The sequence below is a fragment of the Canis lupus genome, chromosome 34, assembly GCF_003254725.2.
Source record: "Canis lupus dingo isolate Sandy chromosome 34, ASM325472v2, whole genome shotgun sequence".
In the NCBI taxonomy this organism is placed as follows: domain Eukaryota; kingdom Metazoa; phylum Chordata; class Mammalia; order Carnivora; family Canidae; genus Canis; species Canis lupus.
In genome coordinates this window covers 41,166,018-41,183,503 of record NC_064276.1, presented here as the reverse complement: position 1 = coordinate 41,183,503, position 17,486 = coordinate 41,166,018, and the positions used below count along the sequence as shown (strand labels likewise).

The window sequence follows — 17,486 nt, the reverse complement described above, 5'->3', positions numbered from 1 at the left end:
GATGCGCACATGCGCCCCGACAAGTGGAGAGCGAGCCCCGCGTGGGCCACAGCTCCTCGCTCGCTCCCCGGACAGACGGCGATGCCGACGCGCTCCTTTGAAAACAAAGGCTGCGATTTGGACCTGCCGCACCTGCCGCCGGGCCGGGCCAGGCCGCACCGCCCCGGGGACCAGGTGCTGCTACCGCTGGCTGTGCACCCTGAGGGGGTTAGTGACCCCTCTGGGCTCCGCTTTCGCCTCTAAATGGTCATAGTGCGGAGCCTGGGGAGTTGGCGAGGCTCCTCATGCAGGACGATCAAAAACCAACGCCCTTTGCAGCAGCCTGTACTCAACAGACGTGCACCACGTCCTGCTTCCCGTTGCGCGGCTTGGTCTACATGGTGGCGCCCGGACCCCACAGCCGGCAGGGCCGAGCCCCTCGGGCGCACCGGGAGGGCCACAGAAACAACCCGCAGGGCAGGAGCTCCCGCCGTGGGGGAAGCTTTCCCAGGCGCCCAGATACTTGTAGATTATTTTTTAAATGGAAAACAGACACACACACACCCCCAAAAGGCAGAGAACAAACACCCAGAAATATCTTGCTTCGCTTCTCCATGGGTTATTTCTGCAGATGTGTCCCGCCGTGTGCATTTCACGGAGAACGAGAGAAGCGGCGGCGGCGCTCCCATGGAAACCTGCCGGGTGTGATTGGCCGGGCCGTCTCCAGGCGCCGCAACAATACCCCGGACAGCACAAGCGCCCTTAATATTTAACAGACACACTTAGCTCTCCCCACCCCCTGGCATTGGTTATGCAACTCGCTATTAATAAAGAGATTCCGGTTCACCCCGGCGTCGTCTCACCCTCTAAGCGTCCTTGAGAGGTTGCTTTGCCCGTTAAATCCCGACACCCAGAGAAGCAGCAGCGGGGAGGGCAGGCCGGGGGGGGGGGCGGCGGCGGGGAGGAGGGGGTTGGGGGCTGAAACCTGGCAGGTGTGATAAGATAAAGCCTTATCATACTTGTAATTGCACCTGCCTCCATCCCGTTTGTTTTATTTCAGGATTTCAGGATAGAACAGGCTGCAAAGGGGAGGGGGATGTGCCACAAGGAATGTTTTCACCATTTTCACCATTTTGCATTCGATGGTGATTAAGGAGGGAAGTATCCCGTCACCTACGACGGTTTGGATGACCACGAGCGTCCTGGTGTGAGCCTCCAAGCAAGATGGAGCCAATGATAGGGAATTAAATGGCCCAGAGGAGCCGGTGCGCACCTGCCAGCGGCCCCGCGACCCTGAGCATCCCTCAAAGCCTCCGGCACCTGGAGCTCGCGCGAGCCTCGGCCAACACCAGGGCGCGCCTCTTTGTTCCTGAAAGTTCCAATCTGCAAAGGAGTCAGATTCCCACGTGATCAGTGTTTCCTGTGACTCCTACACCGCCCGGACACTTGAGAGCCTAATATTCAAAGTTCTCCTTAGGATCCGCATCGCATCGGGACGGACTACCCCGAACCAGGGGGCGACAGCGCTGGGGCCAAGGGGCCGGGGCTTCCCCTGTTTCCGCGTCATCAGCCCACGTGCGGCCTTCTCGCTCGAATGCCTTCTTCGGGGCCGCACGTCTCAACCCCCAGCAGAGCATACGATTTAAAACCCTGAACATCTAGGTTTAGGTTAAAAACAAACAAACAAACAAACTTAAAAACAATCAGGGGAAAAAAAATCACCATCATCCGAGCTCACATACCAGTGACTGTAAAGAGAGGTGTTGCCCTTGTGCCCGAGTCCAGCGGAAATCAGGTGCAGGATGTGCCCTGGGCGAGACCCGGGCCTCTCTCTAACGCTGGTATTTGCCGATAGCCCCAAAGTCGGCTGTCCGTGCGCCTCCTGTAAACCTTTAAACTGATATAAAGTTGAATAATGGGGTAGGTTCGGACATGTGTATACAATAGGAGCTCAGCTATGATCAACGAACTTACGTTTATAAAAGACTAAAAAAAAAATCATACATCAAAACATTAACCACAGTTCCCCCCCCCCCCCGGGGGCCAAGAGTTAGTTGATTTTTGTGGGGTTTTCTTTTCATTTGTCTCTTAGCCTCACGGCGTTTTCTACACAAAGTATGTGTCATTTAAAAAGGGGGAAAAAAACATTAAGGAAATTCTCAGGATGCTTTTCATTTTTCTTCATAAGGATAATTAAACCTTAAGGGTACTAAGAGCCTCCCCACGTTTGAAAGCCCCGTGCCCCCAGGATCTCGCTCCAGGCACGCGACAGCCTGGGGCAGGCATCCCGGAGAGGGGCTCCCCCACGGATGGGGACAATGAGGCCCGGGCCAGCCCGCGGGGCAGACGGCGGGGGCGGGAATCACACCGAGGCTCAACAGTCAAAGAATGACTTTACGACGACCCCTTCCTCCTTGTACGTTTGAAGACTCCTCTTTGCAGCTGAACATTTCAAGAGCCGACAGGTAGCCCTTCAGTCGATTCTCTTCTTTAGACTATTTTCCAACGTGTGAAACCCTGAGGGTTTAAAACACAGACACCTTCCCGGCCACCCACGAAGGAGGAAGGGATGCAAGGAATGATAACATGAGCATCATCCAAGCAGCTTGCGACGAGCCGCACCTAGAAAGGCGATGGGCACGGCCTGCAGGGCTGGCTCCCCGGGCCCAGTGCGAGGCAGAGGGGAGGAGGGTCCCCACCGGCCGCCCTCCGGGTCTAGTCCCAAAGTGAGACCAGTGGGACGGACGGACTTCAAGGGACGGTCCCAGGATGCACAAGAAGGAAGGGGGAGAGACGGAGAGCCAGACAACCCAAGATGCCGACACAGAAGAGAAATCGAGGCCCCAAGTTCCCTTCCTGGGTTGCTCATTTGTTGCGAGGAATCTGCATCAGCAAAGTCACTGGGACCCCACAGGAGCCAGTCGGCGACAGACACGGCGGGTGCAGCTTGCTGGGAGGACCTTCCAGCCCAGGAACTGCCGCGCCGCCAGCGACCTGCGCAACCGTACGCAGCGACCCGCGATCAGAAACATCATCAAGTCGGGTCGGCCTCCGGCTGGAAGGATGGCCGAGTCCTTGGCCACGAGGGATCCTCTGGTTAATGTGGGCGCACGCACACACACACACACACACACACACACACACGTGTGACACAGAACTGAGGCCGAGAGGTGATTTCTGGAGCCCAGAGGTGAATGAACCATCTCCCTGGGGAGAAGGCCGTGGACACCGGGCGCCGCGCTGGTGGCACCGAGCACCGAATGTCGGGCACAGAGCCCGGTGATAGTCGGGATGTTTCTGCCCATGACACTCTCTCGCTGTAAATCCCAGAGTCTCGGTATCTCCCCATGAGGAGGCGACGTTGTCCCCCGCTCCCCAGCGTCCTGGCACCAGGCAGGCCCGTGCACCAGGCAGGCCCGTGCAGCAGGCAGGGTGCAGGCAGGGTGCAGGCAGGGTGCCGTGACCCCGACGCCGCCCGGGGAGCTGCAGAGCAGATGCGGATGATGCGCTAGCGCGACTCCGAGCTGCTCTGGCTTCACGTCCTGTGATGAAATAGAAACGTGGCCCACGTCTGCGAAAATTCCACCCGCGATCACGCTGGGCCTGTGAGGCCACCAGCCCCTGACTGCGAGCGCACGGTTCACAGGCGAGGACGCCAGGGCAGCTGGGAGAGCGGAGGCAAGGCAATGTCCCGCGTGGCCCCATGCAGGGAGCTGGCAGGGCTGCGCAGGGAAACAGGCCGGTGGTGCCTCCCCGGCCTCCTCGGGCTCCCCTCGCTCTTCCCCACGAGCCCCGGACGGCCCCCGGCTTCCGAGCTGCTGGGGCAGCTGTGAGCGCGCCTTCCCCAGCTTCTTAGTTCAAAGTCTGGGACCGCGCAGAGAAGCCACCTGCCGCATCCTAACCCGCCCAGGGCAGGTGACGGACACAGCCAACCTGGGCCCTGGCTGCCGGCCTGGCATTCGGCGGCCCCGTTTCCAAAATACCCTGCGTCCCCTCTCCACGGCAGCTGCCGCCCTATCAAAACTCCTAGAACCCTAGAATCTCACAAGTAGACAATGGAACACGCCCTTCTCCTGGTATTTACGTTTTAATAAAATGTCACATGCCCAGATCTTTCTGACCTTTTATAGCTTCAGGCAGGGACAGTTTCTAGAGGATGGAACTCAAGGCAGTGATCTAACATACAGTATCTTATTAAATGAAAAATGACGCAAATCAGAGAATTTCGATCATTGAGGCAAATTTGAAAATAATGGAGTGAATTGTGCAGAGCACATCGGAATTAGGCAACGCACACCAGGGTGAAAACGTAGACGAGGTAACAGAGTATTGGCGCGTGAAAGCTACGGGGAAACAGAAATAGATTCCTCCGGGAATCTGTGCCTCTGTGCCTCTTTGGAAACAACTCAAAATCCCTGAATCTGACCATCACTCATGCCCATAAGCAAATTAAGTCGCCACTATTGTGATGCTATTAAAAAATAACTCAAAAATAAATATATGGGGTATGCCTGGGTGGCTCAGTGGTTTGGCACCTGCTTCCGGCCCAGGGCGTGATCCTGGAGTCCCAGGATCGAGTCCCACGTCGGGCTCCCGGCATGGAGCCTGCTTCTCCCTCTGCCTGTGTCTCTGCCTCTCTCTCTGTCTCTCATGAATAAATAAATAAAATCTTTTAAAAATAAATAAACAAACATACAGATAGTCGTGATGCTATTTGATTGCATTTATTACCTGCCCTGCCACGTACCTTAAGCATCAAGTGCATGTTAATTCAGTGCTCTGTAACCCACAGATCTTACCCAGCACCTTGAATAAAGGAAATGCTTCAACATTAATTCATTTACACTCCATCCGTACATCTTTCTAAGTTCAAAATTGCTATTTGGTTAAAAATAAGACAAGCATTTGAAACGCAGAAGGGACTTATTTTCAGGACCATTCTGTTTTTCCCCCGAGTGGACCTCTGCCTTCGTGTATCCCACTGATGAGAGGCAGGAGGACCTTTGTACGAGGTTTCCCCAGGGCCCCAGACTGAACACAAGGAGCTGTCCACCCACATCCAGGTGGGGAGACCAAAGAGGGAGTGAGCTGTTGAACTAATGTAACGATTGGTAGTTCCACCTCTCAAATAATTTAGAAAGAGAGTGACGGTGGAATGCTGGATCAGGAGCTACCTATTGGCCTCTCCTCCGGCAGATCCAGGGACGTTCAGACCCTCAGGGGCAGCGACAGTCACAGAGATGCAGCTAAACACGCGTGTGGTCTTCACGACTGGGAGATCCTACTGAGTCCAGTCCCGATGGCCCCCGACCGCTCATGGCAGGTGCTCTGCATTCGGGGAGACGTGAGTTGGGACAGACAGTCCCTGAGCCATCAGCTCTTTGGCTACACTAAGGAAGCACATATGTGAATGACACCTACTTCTCTTGAGAAACGATCCCCTTCCCAGTTAGCCTTCTCAGGCCCAGGGAACCCCGCCCAAGCTGCAGGCCGGCCCCAGGCACTCTCACTGTGCCGTCGAGGTTTCCGGAGAGACAGCCCGCAGAAATAGACGTTTAGGAGAACAGAGCATTGTCTGAGCTAGTCCCAGGGCCTACACGATGCGTCATCTAGTGAGCCCTCAGCAGGAAGGGTTTCTTGAATGAATAGGTAAACGAATGGCTCAGCGCAACGGCCCTAGGGAAGAGACACCAAACACAGACCAGAGGCCATACGCAGTGAAGACAGTCTTCTCTCTTCTCCCATCGAATTGACATTTATGCCATCACACTCATAGAAAAGAACCTCGGTCCAATACAGTCCTTGGCCTTGACCCTTCTGCTGCTGCTTGGGGTGAATGAGAGGAGAAGTCAGAGCTGTCCCTAGAATTGGGGGTACATCTAGTAAATGTATTTTAAGAGTATGCTCCGGGTATCGCTCGGGGTAGAGTAGCAAACAGGAGAAGGCACGTACTTTATTCAGCCTCAGGGTTAAAGAAGGTTTCTTGGAAATGAGGTCATGTGAGCTATTTACATGCCACGTGAACCATAAAGCCTGCCCTTCAGAAAAGCTTTGCACTTGGACTCAAAGAGGATGGCAGTGAGCAAGGGAACCACATACTTTCCCCTCTGAAGAAAAGGCAGCACAAACAAGCGACAAAACATTGCCACAGACATCAGAGACTATTTCCTGGCAACGTGACCCTTAACGTATTTAAGCTGGTAGATTATGCAACAGTTCAAAAGTGAGACATCAAATTAAGAGGAAATCAAATGTAGTCGAGAACACGGAGTAAGAATTTAAGTATGCCTCTAGGTCTACTGCGAAAGACTGAGATACTTTCCTTACCTCCCGTCTCCAGGGAAGAACAAGGATTTGTAACCTGGATATCACCCAAGGAAGGGAGTTTTCAGAAGTTTAGGCTCCCAAAGTAAGCGGCTGGGTTGTTTAAGAGGGAAAAAGCTCAAAAATCTCTAAAAGACATGACTCTGTCCTAGTTGGTGTTGGTCTAGATGTCTAGGTCTAAACCCTGGGTCCTCTGGCCCAGGAGGGATCAAAGATCCCATGGCCCCACTGGACACGTAGACTGTGGCACCAAATCCACACGCTTTTCAATGAGCCACTTTAGCAACAAGACCAGAGGCCTTTCCTCAGGTTTTCTGGAAGATCTAAGACCCTCAGTTTCCTTGAATGACCAGAGGAAGTTGCAGGGCAAAAATGGGTAAGATTGAATTTCCAACAACCTTGCAGGGGAAAGGAGGGAACAGAGCCAGATCTACCTGAACATGAAGAAATACACCACTTCCCGCTCCCCACACTGAGGCACAAATTCACACCCTTTTTAGAAGTTTGACCAAACTTCAAGAACAAAAATCACCCTTAAAAAAAAAAAAAAAAAAAAACCCAAGCCCCTAGATCTCTGTAAATGAACGACAGAACTCTACGTGCCTCAGGGTACCCGTATTTACCTCAGACACAGCAAGTCAAGTGGAAAACCAGCCAAGCTTGAGGAGTTCACCCAGTTTCTAACCTTCCCGGAGCTAGAAGAATGTAAGTCTCAAGCAGTTTCAGTTATTGGCCTGAGATGACCCAAGGACGTCTCCCCATTAAGAACCACTCAAAAAGAGATCAAAAAAAAAAAAAAAATCCGCACACCCAAATTCCCTCCTTGGCCAACCCCCTGCTTCCCTACATAGATAGGAACAGAGAGGGGCTAATATTTACGTGGAACTAACGTTCCATGCAATGTGAAGGCTCATGTCTTCTTTTGTATTTCTTTTTTCCACTGAACACATTAACCTCGTCTAAAGGTAAGAGGAATTCCACAGGGCGCTTCACTTCTCTGGGTGGCAGGTGTTCGTTGGTTCTTGAACGTCTCAGACATGGCCGAGTTTCCGGCTTATTGCGTCTGAGAGAGAGAAAAGCCTTTTGAATCAAAACAGAGCGGGGACGGCGAGATGAGTTCCAGTGAAACATGAGCAAGCAAGCACGTCTAGGAAGGTTTTGTTATGACTTAGCCTTCAAGGGACGGGGGGAAAATGAGACACGTATCCAACTGCTCACCCGCGACTCCCTAGGCTCCCCGGCCCGGTAGTCGATTTGCCAAATGCCTTTCTTCTTCTCTAATCCCATTTTTCAATATCTCATAACTCGAACTGGATTGATCATTTGATCCCATCGGCCCAGACTCATTAGGGCAATTAAGTTAGAATGTATGCAGCAGAGAATCAGGCTCGCTTGGCTCTGGAGGAGCCATCCGCTGGCCTCCTTAACGTCCCACCATGCGGGCTCGTTCCAAGGGCTGTGATCCTGCATGGGTGGTTTGCTTTTTGTTTTTTTTGTTTTTTTTATTTTTTTTATTTTTTTTTTTAGGGGATGGATTGCCACTCAGAAGGACTTCTCAGGGCCCTGGACGGGCGAGGAGGAGGGTGGAAATAGTAGTAAAACCCAGAGCAAATCTGACAAAAATAGGATGCCTTGTCACCCAAACTCTTAGGCGGCTCACACATATGGTGCCGTATTTTAAACATGAAGAAATAGATCCTGTCTTAAAAACCTAGTCCCCTTAGAACAGCAATTCCCAGAGACCTCTTCTTTGCTGATGGACGTTTGGAGGGAAGCACTGTTCTAAGGAAGACTCATGAGTTTGTTGGCAAGGCTGTTGACAGGGTGTGGTGTGTGGTTCTGCAGGGCACCTACCGAGGGGCAGGACATGGGGTGCTTTCGTGAGGGCTTGAATCCGCCTACAAGAAGAGAGGCCTCGTTTATGCTATTTGTCTAGAGGGGACACGTCTCCTTACATCTGCAAAAAGGCATCATGTGTGCTAACAGCTTGCAAGATGAGTAACAAATAGGTTGGATCATGACGTAGAGTCCAAAAGCCTGACAATGCTGAACCTTAGCAGTGTTCCTTTTAGGGAGTCTCTTGAATTCACTTTGGCCCCTTAAAGGGTCTTTGTCTCACTCACCCTTCTACAAGCCTGGGATGTTGGAGCTTTCAGAAAATAAAAAATAAAAAAGGCAAACCAGAGGTATGATGCCAGCTCTGAGCTTCCCTCAAGACAGGGTAGGAGAATAGAGAGGAGGGGGAGGGGCTGGCACGTTTCATACCTAAATTCAAGCACATTTGAGGTCGAGGGCTGGGTCTCATTCACTGCTATATTCTCAGCACCATGCGCTCAGTAAATCTATGCAGAAGCAATGCATTTAAATCCACGTTAGTCTTTCATCTTCCTGTGTTTTCGGTTAAAAAAGAGAGAGAGAAAGAGAGAGAGAGAGATGGTCCAAACCCATCTTAATTTTTCATATCCACAAAATTCAATTCTATGTTAACTTGGCAAATAAAGCACCTTTGTGAACATTTTTCAAAATCTGCTAGAGGATCATAGATCCTTAGCGTGAAGAGGGTCTTAGTCCAACCCGCGTAGTCACAGATGAGGCAACAGGGGTCTTGAGAGTTTCGGGGATTTGGGGTGAGTCACACAACCTATTGGAGGCAAAGCCAGAACCAGAGCTCAGGACGCCAGTCCCCGAGCCCAAGACTTTCTCCAGTGGTTCTGTGCCTAAGAGAGCGGCCATGTACCTCTCACACAAGGGTTGTTCCCTTACGTGCTAGGCTTTGCCAGCCTCCCAGGGGCCACAAGGCCTTACCACCACAGCTGTGGCCCCTCTGCAAGCACCATTCCCTTTCCCGGTACGACCTGACACCACCTCTGTGCCCAACCCGCTGTATGGTCTTACATTCCGGCCCACACCTGGACTCACAGATGGGTGATCAGCTGCTGGCACCCTAGCATCTACATATGGGGGCTCCAAAGAAAGTGTCAACCAAAAGCCAGTCACTTTCGAATCCTTTGTGAAATGAGCCATGGAGAAATAAATAAATGATCCCTACCAGACCGCAGAGCAGGCAAATGCGCCTCACAGCATCCTTGAACACTGGAGGGGCCAAGCCAGAGCAGCAACCCACAGGGAAGGCCCCACGGAGTCACAGAGGAACGGCCCAGCTTTTCCAACATCACACATCACACGCGCTGCGGAGACCCCGCGTAAGGCAGCCAGGATGAAGCAAGAGTAATCTAGAAGAAGTGCTTACTCATCATCTGATCCTTCTCTGGTAGAAAGCATTCAGTGACTGCTACTAAGCAAAGTGGAAATTGTTTCTAGGGAACACTGGACTCGAGTCAACCAGTGGAACAGCATTTAAAAGGGTATTTTGTCTAGGGAGTAATTATAGATTTTCTCAGCTCCATTTCTAATAACTGGAATGGCACATGTGGCTGGAACTCAATAGAGAAGAATACGTGAAGGCCATTATAATAGATGGAACATTCTAGGTCAATAATGACAAGCCATTCCTTCCTCGGGCAAATGGAGCCAAATGGCTGAATGTGCGGCAAAGTCAAAATTCAGAATCCCAATCACATGGGCCACACTGGCATTTCTGGCTCAAGATGAACTTGAAAAATATAATAAAGAGAAATGTATGACGAACAACATATCTAAGAGCTCAAAATGTCTGTTTGTCCTCAAAAAGCCTGCTCAAAATAGATTTTCATTGTATTTTGGACATAATATTCCATCTTCTAGATCTAGGAGGTTCAAATTGGACTAACCACCTATAAAGGAAAAAAATTAATTTTATTATAACTTGATGCCTTTGTGTTTCTAGTCAACAACTGAGAATACCTAGAGCCTTGTATTGGTCACCGTTTCATATTTATCGAGAGCCAGTGCTCAAGATGCCATATGGAGGACGTGATGAAAATTAACTAGATTGGCAAAGTGGAGGGGAGAGGAGGGCTGTGATCCACTGAACTTGAGCAGTTTTCTAAAACTGGAAGCGTTTCTATCAGCAGGGTCTAAATAATAAATTATTTCTGGGACTGTCTTGAGATTATGGAAGAGGGAATAAAAAAGGGAAGGACCTAGAAAAACCTTTATAAATGGCTGTCTAGAATATCCCAACTGAAGGATACTCTACAAAATACCCGACCAGTTCTCCCTACAACTGTCAAAAACCAGCAAAGTCTAAGAAACTGTCCGAGCCAAGAAGAGCCTAAGGACGCATGACTACCGAGTGTAATGTGCTGCCCTGGACTGGGCCTCTGGAAGGTAAACAGGATGTGAAGAAAAGTGACGGGAATTTGAATGAAGCATGGATTTTAGTTAAAATTAACTAACTTCAGTCAAAAGCATGGATTTAGTTAAAATTTGAACCACTCTGGCTCAAACACAGCGTGCTAATGTCAGATTCTAACAATGGGGGAGACCGGGCAACGGACTTCTGGGATGCTCCCTGTATTCTTTTTCATCTTGTTCTGTATCTTTCTATTGCAAAAAAAAATAAGAAGGAAGTTGGATATAGGAAAAAGAAGGGATCCCTGGGTGGCGCAGCGGTTTGGCGCCTGCCTTTGGCCCAGGGCGCGATCCTGGAGACTCGGGATCGAATCCCACGTCGGGCTCCCGATGCATGGAGCCTGCTTCTTCCTCTGCCTGTGTCTCTGCCTCTCTCTCTCTCTCTGTGACTATCATAAATAAATAAAAATTAAAAAAAAAAAAAGAATTCCGCCAGAAAAAAATATTAAAAAAAAAAAAAAAAAGGAAAAAGAAAAAAGTAAGAGGTGGCTATTAAAAGGAAATAGAAGTTCCTAGCCACAATCCGCTGGAGCCTGGACTGTCAGTCCTGGAGGGAAAAAAAAAAAAAAGTCAAAATTCGTCTCTAAATGCCAACGGGAGCTGTTTGGAACAATGTGTTAAGAATAGCTGGGAGGGATTCATAAACACAATTAGCACCTTGACTGACTAGGACCCAAAAATAAGGCAGCTGTGGGCGAGCAAGCCGCCCAGGGTCGTAAACAGGGCCTGCAACGAAGCATCTAAAATGAGAGAAGGTGACCAAGGAGGAAAGTGTCGGGTAAACAGAGTCCACGTTTGTCGCAAGAGCCCCTGTGTGGCGTGTCCTCCCTGGTGTCCCTAATTAGGAGGAGGCACTGACTTCTTCTTTTCCTGCAAAATTGTCAGGTTGACGTTTTTGTCACTCGTATCAAGGTTCTCACGTCTAGATGTAGGCAGCCCCTGTTGCTCACCTTGAATGTCGCCTCGTAGGACAGGGCCTAAAAACGACTCCTCACAACGCTGGCTCTGACCAGCCTTCCGTTCCAGCGGCAGATTCTTTATTTGGAGGGACTGAGTCATCCATTTCTCACCTTTCTCACCAGCCAAGTATTTTTAACTCACTGTCAGCGATGGAGTGAACAGAGTCTAGGAGGGAAAAGACAGTCCGTTTTTCACTTTTCTGCTCTCGGTCGCTGAATCCCAGAATGCATGACGGCACAGGGGAAAGTCTTTTATGTAAAAAGTAATAATAATAATAATAATAATAATAATAATAATAATAATAATGGTCTGTTCAACATTTTTCTCCACTTTGTTAAATGCCCAAAATGGGTCTCTGCTACCCAGAAAGAGACAACTTCTCCCCTGGAGGCAGCGTCTCTGTACCAACCTGGGGACAGAAACTATGCGTGGCAACCTTGAGCTCCCCAATGGCTCCAGAGACAGCAAAACCAGAGAGATGCATCCAGCCCTCCAGCTCAGAAGGGCCTGCCCCAGAAGCTGAGCTTCCGTGCACGTGTTCCGCTGGACCCCAAAGATCTGGGGAAGGAGACAGACAAAGTCTGGACTTGTGCCTACAAGCCACCGGGCGCACCGAGACTCCAGACGCTGAACTTCATGATTACAGTTTGTCCCAACATCTAAAAGAAACTGTCAACATTCCACTGGGTTCTTCGGTGCACACTGAGCCAGTGCAGGAAGGGGAGGCAATTGATGGGATGAGGAGGGAGTGGCATTTTCTCATCATCATTGCAAGTGGCTAAGATGCCAACTGCATTTAAAGCAAGGCTTAACAAAAAAAAAAAAAAAAAAAAAAAAAAAAAAGAGGCAAGGCTTTTATGGCTCCTTCTGTTGTTATTTGCACCTTAGATATAGAACGGATTTCATAGTCCGGGATAGAAAAGGTGTGGCAATGGCTGGAGAGAGCAGCTCTGACGTTCAGGTAATACGTGTCCGTGCGGTGCAGTGGAAACCCAAGGAGTGAATTACGCCTTGGCATAGGAATGCCAGGGGGAACACCAGAGCCACGTACGACGACGATGAACAGACAGGCTAGCTGAGCACATACTCTGTGCCCAGAGTCGCCGGCAGGACGGACGGAAGGAGGAAGGCAAGACGAGAGGAGGCCACCCATGGAAGGTCACCAGAACGGGCGCTACAAGGGTGGCGGCGAAGACAAGCCCCGGGGACGGGTCTGACATGGGAGGCAGAGTGACCGCTCGGGAGGAGGGAGCGAAACCTGCAGCACGCACGTCTTTAGAGAAGCCCTCAAGGCCTGCTCCGTCCTCAAAGTCTTTGAAGACCCCTTAGATGGCGAAGCCAGATTCAAGCCTGTGAAAGGCAAGCGAGTAAGGACGGTGAACACTCGTGTAGCAATTGCCACAGGCCAGGTGCGCGTACATCTAGCCACTCGGGCAATGCTTACCGTGATCCCACCAGGCGGGGACTTCGCCGGCCTACTTTACCGTCCTATTTTACAGATGAGGAAACTGAGGCGCAAAGCAGTCAGGTGACTGGGCCAAGGTCGCACGAGAGAGCATGAGAGCCGTGATGTGCTGATGGACATCACACAAAAGATGACTTCCACTGGGAAGAAAACCACGCACATTCAGCCTAGAACCGTGTTAGGACCTCCAGTACCTACAGCTGACCCTCGAACAACCGGGTCTGAGCTCATGGGCCCGCTCACACGGGGATTGTTTTCAGTAATTACGTACAGTGCCGTCGGTGTTTTCTCTTCCTTGTGATTTGTGTAGTGACATTTTCTTGTCTCCAGCTTACTTTATGGTAGGACCACAGCGTACTACGTAGGACATACGAGATGTGTTACCTGGTCCAGTAACGCTTCGGGACACCGGTAGGCTCAGTAGCTAAGTTCTGGGGGAGTCAAAAGCTATAGTAGGATTTTTGACTACATGAGGGAAGGATGACCTTAACTTCCATGTTGTTCAAGGGTCAACTGGATTTTTTTTTTTTCTTAAGTAGATTTCATGCCCAGGGTGGAGCCCAGTGTGGGGCTTGAACTCAAGACCCTAAAGCCAAGACCTGAGCTGAGATCAAGGGTCAGATGCTTAACCAACCTGCCACCCAGGCACCCCATGGGTCAGCTGGGTTTTAAAGTAAACTGTTGGAAATAAATAAATAAATAAATAAATAAATAAATAAATAAATAAAGTAAACTGTTGGGCAGCCCGGGTGGCTCAGCGGTTTAGCACCTGCCTTTGGCCCAGGGGGTGATCCTAGAGACCCGGGATCAAGTCCTGCATTGGGCCCCCTGCATGGAGCCTGCTTCTCCCTCTGCCTGTGTCTCTGCCTCTCTCTCTCTCTCTCTCTCTCATTAATAAATAAATAAAATCTCTAAAAAAATTAACTGTTTGGAACCACTTTGTTTCTCCATGTTTGTTCTTCCCTCAACCGCGGTACAACTATCTAGTGAACGCACCCTCTGCACTGTGTACTGTCCTAGGATGTAGGGATACAAAACGTTTTTAAAAAACCTCTTTCCGAGCATATGTTCAGGTGAGGGGCAACAACACAATAGATAATAATGTTATGTAGTATGTGATGGTGAGTGTGTCGGCGACAAAGCAGGGAAGACGGGCAGCGGGCAGCGGGGGCATCGAAAATTTTCACTGGTGTGAAAATGGTTCTCTGAGGCCTAAAGGGGCTGTGAGGGAGCAGGCCACGCAGCATTCAGAGGCCGCATTGTAGGCAGAAGGGACGGGACGGCAAGCATAAATACCCCCAGGCCAGAAGAGGACAAAATATCCCAGGGACATTGTGACTAGAATGGACTTAACATAGGCTAAGCCCCTGGGCCAAACCTAAGAACAGTTTTTTTATTTTACTTCATATGTAAATGAAGTACAAGTCATTTCTAAAAGACATTTATTTGGGGTTTCATTTTTATTTTATTTTTTAGATTTTATTTATTTATTCATGAGAGAGAGAGAGAGGCAGAGACCCAGGCAGAGGGAGAAGCAGGCTCCATGCAGGGAGCCCGACGTGGGACTCGATCCCAGGACCCCGGGGTCACGCCCTGGGCTGAAGGCGGCCCTAAACCCCTGAGCCACCAGGGCTGCCCTCATTTTTATTTTAAATTCCAGTGTAGTTAGCAGACAACGTTATGCTGCTTCCAGGCATAGAACATCACGTTCAAACGATAAAGTGCGCTCCTTGCTCTCCCCGACCCGGTTCAGCCGCCCCCACCGCCTCCGGTAACCACCTGTTTGCTCTCTATACCCAAGAATCGGTCTCTCCGTTTGTCTCTTTTCCTTTGCTCGTTCTTTCACTCTCTTAGATCCCACGGCAGAGCGGAACCACCTGGAACCACATGGCATTTCTCTTTGACCGGATGACTTCACTTAGCGAGAGACTCGGTTTCCACCCGTGTCATTGCAAATGGCAAGATGTCATCCTTTTCACGGCTGAGTACTATTCCCTGGTGTCGCTACACTACATCTTCCTTATCTGAGGGTTAGTAACCAGAATATATTAAGGACTTCTACAACGCAACACCCCAAACCCAAATAATCTGACTTAAAAACGGGCAGAAGATACAAACAGACATTTCTCCAAAGAAGACATCCAGACGGCCAGCAGACACGCGCAACGATGGTCGTCGTCACCCAGCGTCGGGGAAATGCAAGTCGAAACTGTAATGAGATCCCACCGCGCAGCGGTCAGAATGGTTAAAATCCACGACACAAGGATCAACGGGTGCTGGGAGGGGGTGGGGAAGGGGAGCCCTCTCGCCTGTGGGTGGGGAGGCAGGGGGGGCAGCCACCGTGGAGACACGTGGGGGGCCTCAGAGCACTAAAAATAGAGCTGCCCTTTGATCCAGCAACTACGCTACCGGGTATTTACCCCAAAAATAGAAAAACACGAATTCAAAGGGGCACCTGTACCCCTAGGTTTACAAACTACGTATATGTCACCTACTGCTCAGCCTGCAGGGATTTCCCTTCGTAGATCATCCTTCCAGAAATGACTCAAGAGCCACCAATCTTCCCGGCTGGTTCTTTCATCTCTTGTGAGCAGCACGACATGCCTTTTCCAAACTCCTGAGCGTATCCGTCACTTCCCACCTCCCTTAGGATTAGGGTTACTTTTGCCTTATCTCCCTTTAACTTGTTCACTGAAGGCAGGAAATGGATCTGATTCATCGACTTATTCTCTGCGACTTCAGCCTTGCTCCTGGTAACCGTTCAATAATATTTTTGAGAAGTTTTGAGAATGTGCTTTCTCTCAAATTAAGCTCCAAATTAGGATATCATTAACCTCACCTCTACATCTTTATCATAACAAGGAAATCTTTTGAGCCGTACTTCCTTGAATTTCGGGTCGCTGAGTACTCAAAGATTTTTGCCAAAGTATTGCAACTCATCAATATGCAAAACTTCAAGCTAATATTCCCAGCTCCAACAATCTTAAGGAGTAACACATTTTCCCCCACGCAATCGTAAACAGAAAGAAAAGCATTAGTTTTCCGCAACTTCGCTGTAAATAAATAAAAATGACAGATTGCAACGTAGCTTGGTTAAATGTAATCAAAAATCTAAAAAGTATATATTTAAACATCTCAAGTACGTAAAGCATGTAAAAACCAGGCTGAATCTCCATTTTTGCTCAGTCTGGCGCTGACCAGTGACTTACGCCCTATTATTTCCTGAGTGAAAAGTTCATTCCAGAAGATGTCTCTTTGTAGGAGAACTACAGAGTCTGACGCGGGACTGTGAGGATGTTACAGCAACACGTCATTCCAAAAATGAGGGACGGAGACGATGTAAGACGCCGTCCTAGAGCATTTAAGATAATTTGCTCCCAATTTTTCCTCATTCCTCCGAGGTACAGGGGGGTCTAAATGCCACGTAACTAATTTGTAACTGAGCGGGCAGACATTTCAGCTCCATGGTTCCTGCTGCATCTTCACCACTCGCCCAGGTATCCACGCAGTAAATATTTCGGGAGCACCCACCACGCGGCTCGCTCCGCTAGGCTTGGGAGACCAAGTACGGGGCCACACAGGTCTGGGCCCAACAGTCCCTCGCTGCGGGTGGCAGCCAAGGGCGAGCACCCTGAGGGTGGGGAGCCAGGGCCTGGGCCAAGGGCTTTGCTGAGGCTGGAGGCCTGCCTCAGAGCGCGGGGGGTAGGGGGGCAGCCTGGAGGTCCCAGGCGCTGGGCTGTGACCGTCCGAAGCCGCCCTGGGGGACGCGGCACAGAGCAGCCAGGGCAGGACAGCTCGCGGAGCTCCGGGTGTGGCCCCTGCAGCAGGGCTGCACCCGAAGGCTCCCGGCCGAGGCTGGAGGGCTCCCGGCCCCTAACCGGGTGGCAGCCAGGGAACCCTAACTGTGCCCACATCGGGAGTCACAGGCAAGACACAGGGCCCCAGGGCCGGAGAGGCCCCCACACTCCCGGCTTCCCACCACGCACCCCACACACCTGGCAGGTCAGCCCACGGGAGCCCGAGTCCGACAGGTGCCACGCGGAGGCTGCAAGGCTGCCGGGCAACATCTGTGGGACCCACGTGGAGCCCTAGCAGAGTGGCGGCAGGCCCCACGGCCACGCGCTCCGAGCCCGGCTGCCCGGTGCCCCACCGTAAGGCTCCCTGGAAAAGCGAAAGGATAGACCGAAGATCAGTGGTCGCTGGGCCTGGGAGCAGGGGGTGTGGGAGGAAGGGGCCCTGGCCGGGCGGAGACGCGCCCGGAGTGCACCCCATGATGGCGCAGGTGGCTGCGAGTGGCTGTCCTCCAGGTGTCCAAGGAGAACCCCCAGCTGCCAGCTACCGGCTGAGCCACGTTGCCCCGGTGGCTAAATCCCTTGGCGTCTCCCTCCTTTGCCTCAGAAGACACCCGAAACCTCTTTGTCGCAGGAGGAGCTGGACCAGGTGGGCCAGTGTGGACGGTGCTCGG

The 17,486-nt window shown here is 50.9% G+C and overlaps 1 protein-coding gene across 7 annotated transcripts in view; it reads right to left on the bottom strand.

The window, feature by feature from the left end:
* The window catches only part of LOC112645994 (uncharacterized), a 197,138-nt gene that overhangs the window by 40,808 nt on the left and 138,844 nt on the right, over positions 1-17,486 (bottom strand). The window contains exon 1 of one of the 7 annotated variants that reach the window (XM_049105725.1): positions 11,547-11,774. The exons of 5 other annotated variants lie outside the window; for them this stretch is intronic. The gene's annotated coding sequence lies outside the window, so the exon portion shown is untranslated. Of the gene's footprint in view, positions 1-9,352; positions 10,977-11,546; positions 11,775-17,486 lie in introns of those variants that run through there. One more of the 7 variants, XM_049105728.1, reaches the window with a different exon arrangement.